General features: G+C 46.3%; 1 pseudogene; it reads left to right on the plus strand.

The window, feature by feature from the left end:
- The first annotated feature begins 1,203 nt into the window (after positions 1-1,203).
- LOC119925326 lies at positions 1,204-12,855 on the plus strand (annotated as a pseudogene).
- The last annotated feature ends 2,500 nt before the right edge of the window (positions 12,856-15,355 follow it).

A 15,355-nucleotide genomic window follows, 5' to 3' on the forward strand; every position in this document is an offset into this window, starting at 1 on the left:
AGAGACATTGGTATAAATACATAATTCATAATGCTGATTGTATAGACATGTACATATTTGCTGTGGGGCTGAAGATGGGGGGAATACCAACTGACAATACCATAAGAAAGGGAATGGTGCCAACTTGATTAGTGTTTTAATCTACCCCAGGTATTAGAACAGTGCTTGACAAGTAGTAAGTGCTTAAAAAGTATTATCATTATTATTATTATCATTATTATCGTAATCAATTCACATCTTCCAGAGTAGGGATAATACCACTTTGGTCTGACACTCTCTGAAGTTGACTCAAATTCTCTCGAAGTCTATTGTCCTCAGCACTAGGATGATCTGAACTGTCTGGACCCTCATAGATCAAACCGACCCTCAGGACTCCTCTGTGAGTAGACCAGGCTCAACTCCAGTGTGACAACTGCGCTCCTAAGGAGACCAATCCCCTTCTGTGTGCAGGACACTGAACTAAGTACTTGGGAGGGTAAAATGCAACAGAGTTGTTGGCATGTTCCCTTGTCACAGTGACTCTATCTGTTAATGGTATTTATTCATTTATTTATTCATTAATTCATATTTATTGAGTGCTTACTGTATGCAGATCACTGTACCAAGTGCTTGGAAAGTACAAGTAGACAGGCATCAGCAGCATCAATATAAATAAATAGATTTATGGATATATTCACATCATTAATAAAATAAATAGAATAATAAATATGTATATATATACACAAGTGCCGTGAGGTGGGGAGGGGGGTAGAGTAGAGAAGGGAGTGAGAGTGAGGGGGAGAGGAGGAGGAGCAAAGGAAAAGGGGGGCTCAGTCTGGGAAGGCCTCCTGGAGGAGGTGAGCTCCACACCCCCAGGCACTTCTTCCTCAGGCACCTGCCCATCCTCGACCTGTGCCTCATCTCCGTTACCGCCCCCAAGTCCATTAGTAATGCCGTGGTAAACAGTAGATCTGTTTCCTCAGCAGGATGCTGTCCTCAGGTCTTCTTCTTTACTTTTTACAGCTGTTAGGAGGTGGGCATCCTATGGCCTCTACGTGGCCATCTGCCGCCCCCTGCTGTATGATGTCATCATGGCTCCAGGGGCCTGTGGGAAGAGGGCCCTCGACTCGTGGCTCAGAGGATAACTCATGGGGATCCTTCATGTCTCTAATATGTTCTCCCTGCCCTTCTGTGGCCCCACAGTGATCCACCATTTCTTCTGCGATGTCCACCAGGTATTATAGCTCATCTTCCCTGGAGACACAGTGGGAGAAGTGGGTGGTATCTGCCTCATCGTTACTGTGGATTTTTTCCCTCTGATTGTACTCATTTACTCTTACATCAGCACCTCCTGGGCCATGATGAGGTTACCATCCACCGAGGGCCGGGCCAAAGCCTTCTTCACCTGCCTGCCCCAGCTCATCATCGTCACCTTGTTCCTTTCCTCTGGTGGGTTTGAATACCTCAATCCAGTTCCTGATTACCCTTCTCTTCCGGACTTCGTCCTCCCTTTGTTCTATGGCGTAGTACTTCCCACTCTGAATCCTGTCATTTATAACCTGAAGAACAGGGACATAAAGACTGCCCTGTGGAAAGCCTTCAGGGTAAAGGAATTTGCTTAGGTCTTCGACCTGGGATAAGGTTTCTGGAACTACTGATGAAGCAGAGCCTAGGGGTCACCAATTAGACACTTATTTATCATTTTTTATATTAATGTCTGTCTCCCCCTCTGGACAGTAACCTCGCTGCGGGGAGGAAATGTTTATTTTATGTTGTTGTATTGTACTCGCCTAAGCTCTCAGTTTAGTGCTCTGCACACAGTAAGCGTTCAGTAAACAAGATTGACTGATCGACCCCCAGATTGAGGCTGCTGGCAAAAAAAAAATCAATCTGCTTCCTCTTCTACTATAATGTCCTCTACTACCTATTGCACAAGGAGCGGTGCAGCCTAGTGTTAGGAGCTGGGGCTTGGGAGCCAGAAGGCCTGGGCTCTCGTCCCAGAGTCTACCACTTGCCTGCTGACCTTGGACAAATAACTTCCCTTCTCTGTGCCTCGGTTTCAGCTGTAAAATGGGGATTCAATCCCTGTTCTCTCTTCTACTTACACTGTGAGCCTCATGTGGAACAGAGAGTCTCTTCAGCCTGATTATCTTGTAGCTGTCCTTGTATCACATTGTATTTACCCTTGTATCTCCTCCTCCAAGAGGAGGCGATTAAGAAGACTAAGCCCTCTTCTCCCTGGCTTGCTCTCCCTTCTGAGTCATCTATACACTTCAAACTGTGATCTTTGGACACCTGATAGTCACCCCTACCCCAACCCCAGCACTTATGTATACAGCTTTAAACTATGCATTACCTATTACTCATTCATTCCTATTAATGTCAGTATCCGCCTCGAAACTGTAAGCTCAGTATGAGCATGGATCATGTCTGCTAATTCTGTTGAATTGTACTCTCCTGAGAACTTAGTACAGTGCTCTGCATATAGTAAATGCTCGAAAATACAATTGAATGATTGATTAATCTACCGCAGTGTATAGAACAGTGCCTGATACTTAGTAAGCACTTAACAAATACTATTTTTACAAAATGAATCAATCGTATTTATTGAGCAACTTTGATCTAATATTTACCTCTCACACATTTTCTAGTGAGTTGTTACTTCTTTAGCATTTACTACTTATGCCTACTAACTCTACTTGTTGCTTTACAGAACAGTAGCACTGTGGTGTAGTAGATAGAACACAGGCCTGGAGGTCAGAAGGTCCTGGGTTCAAATCCCTGTTCTGTAACGTATACTGTGTGACCCTGGGTAAATCACTTCACTTATCTGTGCCTCAGTTACCTCATCTGTAAAATGGGGATTAAGACTGTAAATCCCATGTAGGACAAGGTCTGTGTACAACTGTGTACAACCTGATTAGCTTGTAGACTGTGAACCCGTTGTTGGGTAGGGACCATCTCTACATGTTGCTGACTTGTACTTCCCAAGCTCTTAGTACAGTGCTCTGCACACAGTAAGTGCTCAAAAAATACTATTGAATGAATGAATGAATTAGCTTGTATCTTGCCCAAAGCTTTGAACAATGTCTAGCACATTGTAAGTGCTCACCAAATACCATAGAAACGTTCTAGAGTTATCTTTTGGTTTGAAGATGGTGCTGCTGTAAAAAGGATCTGTGGCTGTGAATGTATTTACCCCAAGGTTTAGAACAGTGCTTGGTACATAGTAAGCACTTAACAAGTACCATTCTTAATATTATTATTATTTTGAGATGGAGAACGATGCTTTCTCAATCGAAGTTTTAGAAAGATGCTTTGAGCAGTAAAGAGTGGTCTGGACTGAAGACAGGAGAGAGATGGTAAATGAGATTCTGGTGGGGTCACTGGTGCCTGAAATAGCCTGAAATCCCCATGCCCCATAGTCTCTGGCAAAACTGCCAGACCACAGCTTTCTCCATCTTTAAAGCCTCCCATAATCAATCATGTTATTTGTTAAGCGGTTGGTGGGAGCAGAGTTCTATACTAAGCACTTGAGAAACTGCTATAAAACAGAACTGGTAGACATGTTCCCTGCCCATAGTGAGTTTACAATCTAGAGGGGGAGACAGACACTAACATAAATGAATAAGCAATTGAATGATTCCAGTCAATCAATCATATTTATTGAGCATGTACTGTGTGCAGAGCACTGTACTAAGCACTTCGAAGAGTACAATACGACAGAATTGGTGGACACATTCCCTGCCCACAACAAGCTTGCAAGATTTTCTGTTCTGCTTTGGCCACTGAGCGTAGGCACAGCGAAAATAGTAGAGCTGGTATTGAAAGACAGGTCCTGTAACTTCCAGTACCAGACGCTTTCCACTAAGACACACTGCTTCTTTTGGGTGCATAAAGGGAGAATTTGGGATGAGTGCTAACTGGGACTTCTTCCCTCCACGGTGCCCAGAGCAGCATACTGTTCTGGGCAACGTGGATAGAAGAAATCCCAGAATCCCATGAATACTTATAGCAGGGAAATGGGTTTGCCTAGGAAAAAGAGCAGTTATTCAGTCCGGAGCCTATGAGTCCTTGGTGTTCCTCTGAGGCAGTGGCAACATCCGGGCTGAGGGATCTTCCTTCCCTGGGGACAGACCCTCCCACCTGGGCACTGGGGAACAGGGTTCAGCCAACCTCCTGACATCCAGACTGCCGGGGAATGGAGATTTCAATGCAGCAATACCACTGGCAGATAAACTCATCTCTATCCGCCCAAGTTGCCCACCTGTTGCTGGGCCCAATGAGACAGACAGAAGCTTGGCAGGGAAGAGGAATAACAGAGCTCCAGCAGGGATGGAAAAAGTGAGAGAGAGAGAGAGAGAGAGAGAGAGAGAGAGACAGACAGACAGACAGACAGACAGACAGACAGACAGATAGACAGACAGACAGAGACAGAGAGATATAGAGAGAGAGAGACAGAGAGACCCTCACCTAGCCTCACAGGCACTGTGGACCTGAGGTGAGGGGAAAGATGCATTCGTTTTGAGGGTGGCTAGAGGGAATGAATTGTATTTGTTAAGCACTTGCTATTTGCCAGGCACTGTTCTAAGCCCTGGAGTAGATACAAGCTAAGCAGGCTGGACACAGCCCATGTCCCACATGGGGCTCGCAGTCAGTCAATCGCATTTATTGAGCACTTACTGTGTGCAGAACACAGTGCTACGCACTAGGGAGAGTACACTATAACGATAAACAAACACATTCCCTGCCCATAACGAGTCTTAATCCCCATTTTACAGATGAGGTAACCGAGGCCCAGATAAGTGAAATGACTTGCCCAAGATCACACATCAGACATGTGGCAGAGCCAAGATTAGAACCCAGGTCCTTCTGACTCCCAGGCCCTTGATCTATCCAATAGGCAATGCTGCTTCTGTTCTCTGGAGCATCCAGAGAAATGGGTTTTTGAGGGTTGGATAAAGAGGGAGAGGACTCCTTTAGTTTCAAAGGTAATTCTAGTGCCTAGTAGGCACTTGTCAGTAGAATGGATGATCACAGGATACCAGGATACCTAGACAGCTTAACTGAAGGGCTCTGAGACAAGATTGAAAAAGGAGAAAGGAGCGAAGAAAAGTACTGGCACAGCCTATAAAGGTAGAAGGGTAGAAAGGTAGAAGATATTCTGTTCACCTTTGACTGAATAAAATACAGCTGATCTCTCACTAGGTTTTTCAGTCACATTTGCATGTGTGAATGACCTCTTTGAAACCCAAAGCCAGCAACTAAAGTACAGGCAAGAAATAGATACCCACACCTAGTCATAATAATAATAATAATAATGATGGCATTTGCTAAGTGCTTACTATGTGTGAAGCACTGTTCTAAGCACTGGGTCGGGGGGATACAAGGTGATCAGGTTGTCCCATGTGGGGCTCACAGTCTTAATCCCCATTTTACACATGAGGTAATTGAGGCACAGAGAAGTGAAGTGACCTGCCCAAAGTCACACAGCTGACAAGTGATGAAGCCGGGATTAGAACCCATGACCTCTGACTCCCAAGCCCATTCTCTTTCCACTGAGCCACGCTGCTTCTCATAGCCATCTCTTCCTTCCACAAAGAGAGCATGGCACACAGGCTATCAAGTTCATGCATTGATTCAATCATATTTATTGAACGGAACACTTTACAAAGCACTTGGAAGAGTGCAATACAACAATGAGTGGACACATTCCCTTCCCAGAATGAGCTTACTGTCTAGAAGGGGAGACAGATAGAAACATAAATAAATTAATTACTTATATGTACTTTATTGTTGTGGGGCTGGGAGAGGGGATGAATACAGGGAGCAAGGCAGGGAAACCAGAAGGGAGTGGTAGAAGAGGAAAGGAGAGCTTAGTCAGGGAAAGCCTTTTGGAAGAGATGTGTCTTTAATAAGACTTTGAAGAAGGGGAGAGTGATTGTCTACCTGGTATGAGGAGGGAGGGTTTCCAAGCCAAAGGCAAGACGTGCGAGAGAGGTAGGTGGTGAAATACACAAGATTAAGGTAGTGAGAAGATTAGCATTAGAAGAACCAAGTGTGCAGACTGGGTGTAGTAAGCGAGCAAGCGAGGTGAGGCAGGAGGAGCAAGGTGATTGATTGCTTTAAAGTCTATGGTAAGGAGTTTCTTTTCGATGTGAAGGTGTATGGGCTACCACTGGAAGTTCTTGAGGAGTGGGCAAACATGGGCTAAACATTTTTGTAGAAAAAAGACCTGGGAAGTCCTCCGTCCAGTTTAGCCCTCTGCTCCAGGACCTGGAAAATCACCAAGATGGGAAACACCACTACTTCCCACCTACCCTGCTCCTGGTCTTTTTCATTCTTTTTCAAATCAGTGGGAATTGTTGAGCACTTGATGGGTGCTGAGCAGAGCAGTGATAATTGTGGCACTTGTTAAGCAATTACTCTGTGCAAGCACTGTATAAGTGCTGGGGTAGACACAAAATAATCAGGGCCCACATGGGACTCGCAGCCTAATTAGGAGGGATATTGTTATATTGTATGCTTCTAGGCTCTTAGTACAGTGCTCTGCACATAGAAAGTGCTCAATAAATATGACTGAATGACTGAATAGTAGCCTCTAAATAAATACGATTGACTAAGGAAGAGCAGGTATTAAATACCCATTTCGCAGAGGAGGTACGTGAGGCACAGAGAAGTTAAATTACTTGCCGAAGGTCATTTAGAACCTAAGTGGCAGACCTTGGATTTTTTTTATGGCATTTGTTAAGCACTTACTATGTGCCAGGCACTGTTCTAAGGGATGGGGTAGACAAAAACTAATCAGGTTGGACAGAATCCATGCCCCACGTGGGGCTCAAAGTATTACAGAATAAGATAACTGAGGCACTGAGAAGTGAAATGACTTGTCCAAGGTCACAAAGCAACTAGGTAGTGGAGGCAGGATTAGAACCCAGGTCCTCCTTTTGGCTCATACACCTTCCTCTAGGTCATGCTGCTTCTCTAACAATACCAATTCTAGCCTATGATCCCTCTAAATCCATAGTCTCTCTTGTCTTGCCTTATGCCGTCGAGTCATTTCTGACCCATAGCGTCACCACGGACACAGCTCTCCTAGAACCCCTTGCCCTCCATCTCCAATCATTCTAGTAGTGTATACATAGTGTTTTCTTGGTGAAAATACAGAATTGCACCTTCCACTCAGTAAACTCGAGTCTCTGTCCTCGACTCTCTCTCATGCCGCTGCTGCCCAGCACCGGGGAGTTTTGACTTGTAGCAGATTGCCTTCCACTCGCTAGCCACTGCCCAAACTTGTAATGGAATGGGTAGGCCTCTGCTTGACTCTCCCTCCCTCAGCAAAGACTGGTAGGGTAGTAGAAACTCTCTAGGTGCGAACCTGAGAGGGGGCATAATCTGTCACCTATTCTAAAATACAGAAAGTCACAATGTTTCTTGTCAATTTGGGTAGCCTTTGTTATTAAAATGGTCTGGGAACGTGATCCAGGCCCCTTTGGCCGGGGGCAGAAAGCAGAGTAGTTCTTTAAGAATTCAGATTGCTTTCATCCCAGAAATCCAGCTGGGAGGAGAACACAGCCTTTACAAGAGCTGGGAGGAGAACACAGCCTTTACAAGATCTTTGTGCATATCCAATCTTTTTTTATGATATTTGTTAAGCACTTACTGAGTGTCAGGCAGTCTACTAAGTCCTGGGGTAGATACAAGCTCGTTAGGTTGGGCACAATCCCTATCCCACATTGGACTCATAGCCTAAATCGAAGTGAGGAAGATTTCAATCAATCAATCAATCAATCGTATTTATTGAGCGCTTACTATGTGCAGAGCACTGTACTAAGCGCTTGGGAAGTACAAATTGGCAACACATAGAGACAGTCCCTACCCAACAGTGGGCTCACAGTCTAAAAGGGGGAGGCAGAGAACAAAGGCAAACATACCAACAAAATAAAATAAATAGGATAGAAATGTACAAGTAAAATAAATAAATACACAAATAAATGAATAAATAGAGTAATAAATATGTACAACCATATATACATATATACAGGTGCTGTGGGGAAGGGAAGGAGGTAAGATGGGGGGATGGAGAGGGGGACGAGGGGGAGAGGAAGGAAGGGGCTCAGTCTGGGAAGGCCTCCTGGAGGAGGTGAGCTCTCAGCAGGGCCTTGAAGGGAGGAAGAGAGCTAGCTTGGCGGAGGGGCAGAGGGAGGGCATTCCAGGCCCGGGGGATGACGTGGGCCGGGGGTCGACGGCGGGACAGGTGAAAACGAGGTACAGTGAGGAGATTAGCGGTGGAGGAGCGGAGGTTGCGGGCTGGGCTGTAGAAGGAGAGAAGGGAGGTGAGGTAGGAGGGTGCGAGGTGATGGAGAGCCTTGAAGCCCAGGGTGAGGAGTTTCTGCCTGATGCGCAGATTGATTGGTAGCCATTGGAGGTTTTTGAGGAGGGGAGTAATATGCCCAAAGCGTTTCTGGACAAAGATAATCCGGGCAGCAGCATGAAGTATGGACTGAAGTGGAGAGAGACACGAGGATGGGAGATCAGAGAGAAGGCTGGTGCAGTAGTCCAGACGGGATAGGATGAGAGCTTGAATGAGCAGGGTAGCGGTTGGGATGGAGAGGAAAGGGCGGATCTTGGCAATGTTGCGGAGCTGAGACCGGCAGGTTTTGGTGACGGCTTGGATGTGAGGGGTGAATGAGAGAGCGGAGTCGAGGATGACACCAAGGTTGCGGGCTTGTGAGACGGGAAGGATGGTAGTGCCGTCAACAGAGATGGGAAAGTCAGGGAGAGGACAAGGTTTGGGAGGGAAGACAAGGAGCTCAGTCTTCGACATGTTGAGCTTTAGGTGGCGGGCAGACATCCAGATGGAGATGTCCTGAAGGCAGGAGGAGATGCGAGCCTGGAGGGAGGGGGAGAGAGCAGGGGCAGAGATGTAGATCTGGGTGTCATCAGCGTAGAGATGATAGTTGAAGCCGTGGGAGCGAATGAGGTCACCAAGGGAGTGAGTGTAGATTGAGAACAGAAGGGGACCAAGCACTGAACCTTGGGGAACCCCCACAGTAAGAGGATGGGAGGGGGAGGAGGAGCCTGCAAAAGAGACTGAGAAAGAACGACCGGAGAGATAAGAGGAGAACCAGGAGAGGACGGAGTCTGTGAAGCCAAGTCAGGAAGCGTGTTGAGGAGAAGGGGGTGGTCCACAGTGTCAAAGGCAGCCGAGAGGTCGAGGATTTAATCTCCATTTTACAGATGAGGGAATTGAGGGGCAAAGAAGTTAAGGCACTGTTCAAGGTCACACAGCAAACAAGTGGCAGTACCTGCTTCATCAGTCAATTGTATTTACTGAGCGAGTATTATGTGCAGAGCTCTGTTATAAACTCTTGGGAAAGTACAATACAACAGAATTAGCAGACACGTTCCCTGACCGTAATGAGCTGACTCCGAGGCCTGTGTCCTTTTCTGTAAACCTTGCTGCTTCTCCTCTAAGGCTGTGATTACTAGATTCACTGCAAAATGAGAGAACATCTTCTACTCCAATTTCACCAGGGAAACTGATGAATGGTATTGGATGCCAAATATCAGGCAAACCTACCAAGAGCGAATTTATGGGTCATTGTCAGCAAAGGGCACAGGCCTGGGAGTCAGGAGACCTGGGCTTTAATCCCAACTCCAGCACTTGACTGTGTGACCTTGGGCAAGTCACTTGAGGACTCTGTGTCTTAGTTTCGTTATCTGCAAAATAGGGATTAAATACTGATTCTTGTGGGCCGGGAACTCTGTTATATTGTACCCTCCCAAGTACTTAGTATAGTGCTCTGTACACAGTCAGGGCTCAATAAATATGATTGACTGATTGAAGCTCCCTAATCTCTGTGTGGATAATATTCCCTACCTCTTCCTATTTCCGAGGGTTGTTATTTGGATACAATGAGAAAATTGGTCATAAACAAAATCCCGACTCAGCCACTTGTCTGATGTGTAACCTTGGGTAAGTCACTTCACTTCTCTATGCCTCAGTTCCTTCATCTGCAAAATAGGGATTCAGTATCTGTTCTTCCCCCTACTTATACTGTCAGCCCCACATGGACAGGGATTGTGACCAACATGACATATCTATCCCAGTACAGTGCTTGGCACACAAATATTTTTCTTCTTCCTCCTCCGCTTCGCCCTCCTCCTCCTCCTCCTTCTCCTTCTCCTTTTCCTCCTCCTCCTCCTCCTTCTACTTCTCCTTCTCCTCCTCCTTCTCCTTCTTCTTCTTCTTCTCCTTCTCCTCTTCCTCCTCTTCCTCCTCTTCCTTCTTCTTCTTCTTCTCCTTCTCCTTCTCCTCTTCCTCCTCTTCCTCCTCTTCCTTCTTCTTCTTCTTCCTCCTCTTCCTTCTTCTTCTTCTTCTTCTTCTTCTTCTTCTTCTTCTTCTTCTTCTTCTTCTTATTCTCTGTCAGAGGACCTGGGTTCTCATCCTGGCTCTACCATTTCTCTGCTGTGTGGCCTTGGGCAAGTCACTTGACTTCTCTGTGCCTCAGTTCTGTCATCTCCAAATGGGTATTCAGTAACTGTTCTCCCTTTTAATTAGATTGTATGCCCCTTAAGGGACCTGATTACCTTCTATCTACCCATTCATAACTGTCTCAGCATTGCACCTAGAGAATATCCAGTACTCTACCAGTCTTGGCTAAGGGAGAGAGAGTCAAGCAGAGGCCTTCCTATTCCATTGCTAGATTGGGCATTGGCTAGCAGGTGGAAGGCAATCTGCTACAAATCAAAGCTCAGCTGGGCTGGGCAGAGGTTAAGGGGAGAGACTCAGGTTTATTGCGCAGAAAATGGTAAACCACTTCTGCATTTTTACCAAGAAAACTCTAACGATACACTATCAGAGAAATTGCAGATGGAGGTGGGGAATTCTGGGAGAGATGTGTCCATGAAGTCACTATGAGTTGGAAATGACTCTACAGCATACGAAAAGCCCCATTCATTCACTCAAACCTATTTATTGAGCATTTACTGTGTGCAAGGCACTGGACAAAGCGCTTGGGAGAGTACAATACAACAAGGAACAGACATAGTCCCCGCCTACTATGAGTTTACAGTCTAGAGGATCTGTAGCCTATTTATGTATGCTAACGTCTGTCTCCTCCTCTAGGTCTTAAGCTCTTAGTACAGTTCTTGGCACCTAGTAAACAATTAACAAATCCCATTATGATTATGATTATTTTGATAATAATTATTATTGTCTTTATTATCAGCAAACAACCACGACCCAACTGGTCCAGGGTGCCTCCACTGGGCCCTTCCAGGAGATCCCAGTAGAAGGTCCTGGCTGGGGTCCATGAGCTACGGGGAATCCCCCCACAGTAACTGTGTTCATCCTCCTGTGGTTCCGAAGCGGGCCGTGGTTGCAAGGCATACTATTTGTAACGTTCCTGGTCAATCAATCAATCAATCAATCAATCGTATTTATTGAGCGCTTACTGTGTGCAGAGCACTTTACTAAGCGCTTGGGAAGTTCAAGTTGGAAACATATAGAGACAGTCCCTACCCAACAGTGGGCTCACAGTCTAGAAGGGGGAGACAGAGAACAAAACCAAACATATTAACAAAATAAGATAGAATAGGTATGTACAAGTAAAATAAATAAATAAATAGAGTAATAAATATGTACAAACGTATATACATATATACATGCGCTGTGGGGAAGGGAAGGAGATAAGATGGGGTGGATGGACAGGGGGACGAGGAGGAGAGGAAGGAGGGGGCTCAGTCTGGGAAGGCCTCCTGGAGGAGGTGAGCTCTCAGTAGGGACTGGAAGGGAGGAAGAGAGCTAGCTTGGCGGATGTTGGGAGGGAGGGCATTCCAGGCCATGGGGATGATGTGGGCAGGGGGTTGACGGTGGGACAGGCGAGAACGAGGCACGGTGAGGAGATTAGCGGCACAGGAGCAGAGGGTACGGGCTGGGCTGTAGAAGGAGAGAAGGGAGGTGAGGTAGGAGGGGGCGACGTGATGGAGAGCCTTGAAGCCGAGGGTTAGGAGTTTCTAGCAAGGGATGCTATTTCTAACGTTCCTGGTACTGTATGGTGTGACCGTGGTGGGCAATCTCGGAATCGTCAGCCTGGACCCCCAGCTTCACATCTCCATGTACTCCTTTTGTCTGTCGCTCCTGGATGGCAGCTATTCCTTTACTATCACCCCCAGAGCCCTGCTTAATTTCCTCTCATAGAGGGCAGCCATCTCCTTCCCTGGCTGCACCACTCAGTTCTTTTTCCTCTCCCTCTTTGGGATGATGGAGGCTTTCCTCCTGGCCACCATGGCATATGATCGCTTCGTCGCCATCTGCGACTCCCTCTCCACTATTCCGTGATCAGATCCCATGGAATCTGCCAGCTGCTAGTGCGGGGTTCATACCTCTGGAGAGTGGTCAACGCTGTGACCCAAACCACCATGAGCTTCCAGTTACCATTCTGTGGGTCCAACTAAATCGACGGCTTCTTCTGTGACGTCCTTCCGATCCTGACCCTGTCCTGCTCTGACACGCTGACCAACCAGTTTGTCTTGCTCGCCTTGTGTGGCTCCATTATCGTGGGCACCTTCTCCATCATCTCGATCTCCTATGTCCTCATCGTCTCTACCATCCTGAGGATACGGTAGACAGAGGGACGGACGAAAGCCTTCTCCACTTGTGTCTCCCACCTTTTGGGAGTGAGTCTGTTCTATGGCTCTGTCTTCTTCATGTTTGCCCAGCCCGGTGCCATCTCGAAAATGAAGCAGAGCAAGGTGGTGTTCATCTACTACACCGTCATCATTACAATGGTGAATCCTATCATCTGCCGTCTGAGGACCAAAGATGTCAAAGAGGCATTGAAGAGGATCAGGAAGAAGCTCTCACTGTGATTGTTTGATGACCCAGTGGACAGGGCTTGGGACATCTCTAGGCCAAAAAAGTTCACTCCATGTTTCCCTACTCCTCGAGAACCTCCAATTTCTGCCCATCCACCTATATATCAAACAGAAATTCGTTACCATAGGTTTTGAAGCAATCACCTTGCCCTCTCCTACCTTATCTCCCCGATTTCTTACTACATCCTAGCCCACATATTTCACTCCTCTGGTGCCCATCTACTCACTGTACCTCTATCTTGTCTGTCTCATTCATTCATTTATTCATTCATTCCTTCAATCGTATTTATCGAGCATTTACTGTGTGCAGAGCACTGTACTCAGCGCTTGGGAGAGTACAACTATAAACAGACATATTCTCTGACCACAACGAGCTTACAGTCTAGAAGGGGGAGAAATGGATTACATATATGCATATAAGTGCTGGGGGTGGGGGGCTGGGAGGGAGGAAGAACAACGGGAGAAAGTCAGGGTGATGCAGAAGGGGGGGTTAGAAGAGGAAAGAGGGAACTTAGTCAGGGAAGGCCTCCTGGAGGTGATGTGCCTTCAATAAGGCTTTGATATGGGAGATTAATTGTCCGATTTGAAGAGGGAGGACGTTCCAGGCAAGAAGCAGGATATGGGTGAGTGGTCAACAGCGAGGCAGGAGAGACTGAGGCACAGTGAGATGATTAACATTTGATGAGCTACGTGTGTTGTCTGAGTTGTTGTAGGAGAGTAGCGAGGTGAAGTAGGAGGGGGCAAGGTGATTGAGTGTTTTAAAGCTAATGGTAAAGAGGTTTCGCTTGATACAGAGGTGGATGGGCAATGTCTGGAGTTTGGGGGTGAATGGGGAGACGAGTCCTGAACGTTTTTGTAGAAAAATGATCCGATCAGCAGATTAAAGTATGGACTTGAGTCTCCCCACCAACCTCTATCCCATGCCCTGCCTCTGACCTGGAATCTCCTCCCTCATCATATCTGACAGACAATCACTCTCTCCACCTTCAAATCCTTATTAAAAACACATCTCCAAGAGGCCTTCCCTGACTATGACCCCATTTCCTCTGAGCCCAGAGGATTTTTTCAGGTAGAGAAAAATCCTGTTCAAGTTGAATCTACCAGTAGGAAAAATCCCTCCTACCTTACCCTGCTGATTTCCTACTACAACCCAGTCCACATACTTTATTTTACTAATAACGATAATAATTATGGTATAACCACTTTCTGTGTGCCAAGCACTGAACTAAGCATTGGTGAGGATACAAGATAATTAGGTCCCACATGGGGCTCTCAGTCGAAGTAGAAGGGAGAACAGGTATTGAATCTGAATTAAGCAGATGAGAAAATTAAGGCACAGAGAAGTTAAGTGACTTTCCCCAGGTCCCCCAGCCGGTCAGTGGTGGAACTGGTATTAGAACCCAGGTCTTCCGATGCCCAAACGTGTTCAGTTCCTCTAATGTCAAACTACTCTCTGGACCTCAGTCTTGTCTATCTTTTGGCCGACCCCTTGCCCATTTCCTCCCTCTGGCCTGGAACTTCCTCCCACTTCATACGTGACGGACCATCACTCTCCCTACCTTCAAAGATTTCTTAAAATTGTATCTCTGACCAAAGGGCTTTCCTAATTGTCTTCTTTTCCCATATTCCTTCTCCCTTCTGCATCACCCTTGCACTTGGATCTTTATCCTTTAAGCACTTGATATTCACCCCACCATCAACCCCATAGCACATATTCACATGCCCATAATTTACCCATTTATTTTAATGTCTGCCTTCATCTCTAGAATGCGAGCTCCTTGTGGTCGAGGGACATGCCTACCAACTCTACTGCATTGCCTTCTCCTGATTGCTTAGTAGAACGCTCTGCACACAGTCAATACCCATTATATACCACTGATTGATTGATTAAGCACATGCCAGGTATTAAATGAAGGGGTGGGCATAAATTAATCAGACTGGGCATAGTCTTCACTCAGAGTGAAAGGGGTGTGGGTATCATATTCTCATTTTATAGATGAGGAAGCCAAGGTTCAGCGATGTCAAGTGACTTCCCAAAAGTCACACAAGTTCAGGGACAGAATTGGGATTAGAATTTAGGACTACTGAGTCCCTGCCCATGTACTGTCCACTAGCCCATGCTGCACCACAGGTGGTGTACAGAGAAAGGAGTAGACCAAGGGGCTACACCACAGGAGTCAAAGAACTTCTTTTCAATGGGGACAAAATTGTGTCCTCTAGACACTAAGCGCACTCTGGACAAGGAATGTGTCTGTTTATTTTTATATTGTACTCTCCCAAGTGGTTAGTACAGTGCTCTGCACACAGTATGTGCTCAATAGACTGAATGGATTCCTGGCACTTGTACTTGTAAAATGTTACTGGTAACATTTCCCGTGATTCTCCTCTCCAAGTGGCTTTGACCTACTCCGCTCCATTTCTCATTCCCATGGCAGCCGGGCTCCTTGGGATTTCTTCCTGCCTCACCAATTCCTGGCTGATCATTCCCCAGTAA

The sequence above is a fragment of the Tachyglossus aculeatus genome, chromosome 3 (genome assembly GCF_015852505.1).
Source record: "Tachyglossus aculeatus isolate mTacAcu1 chromosome 3, mTacAcu1.pri, whole genome shotgun sequence".
Taxonomy (NCBI): Eukaryota; Metazoa; Chordata; class Mammalia; order Monotremata; family Tachyglossidae; genus Tachyglossus; species Tachyglossus aculeatus.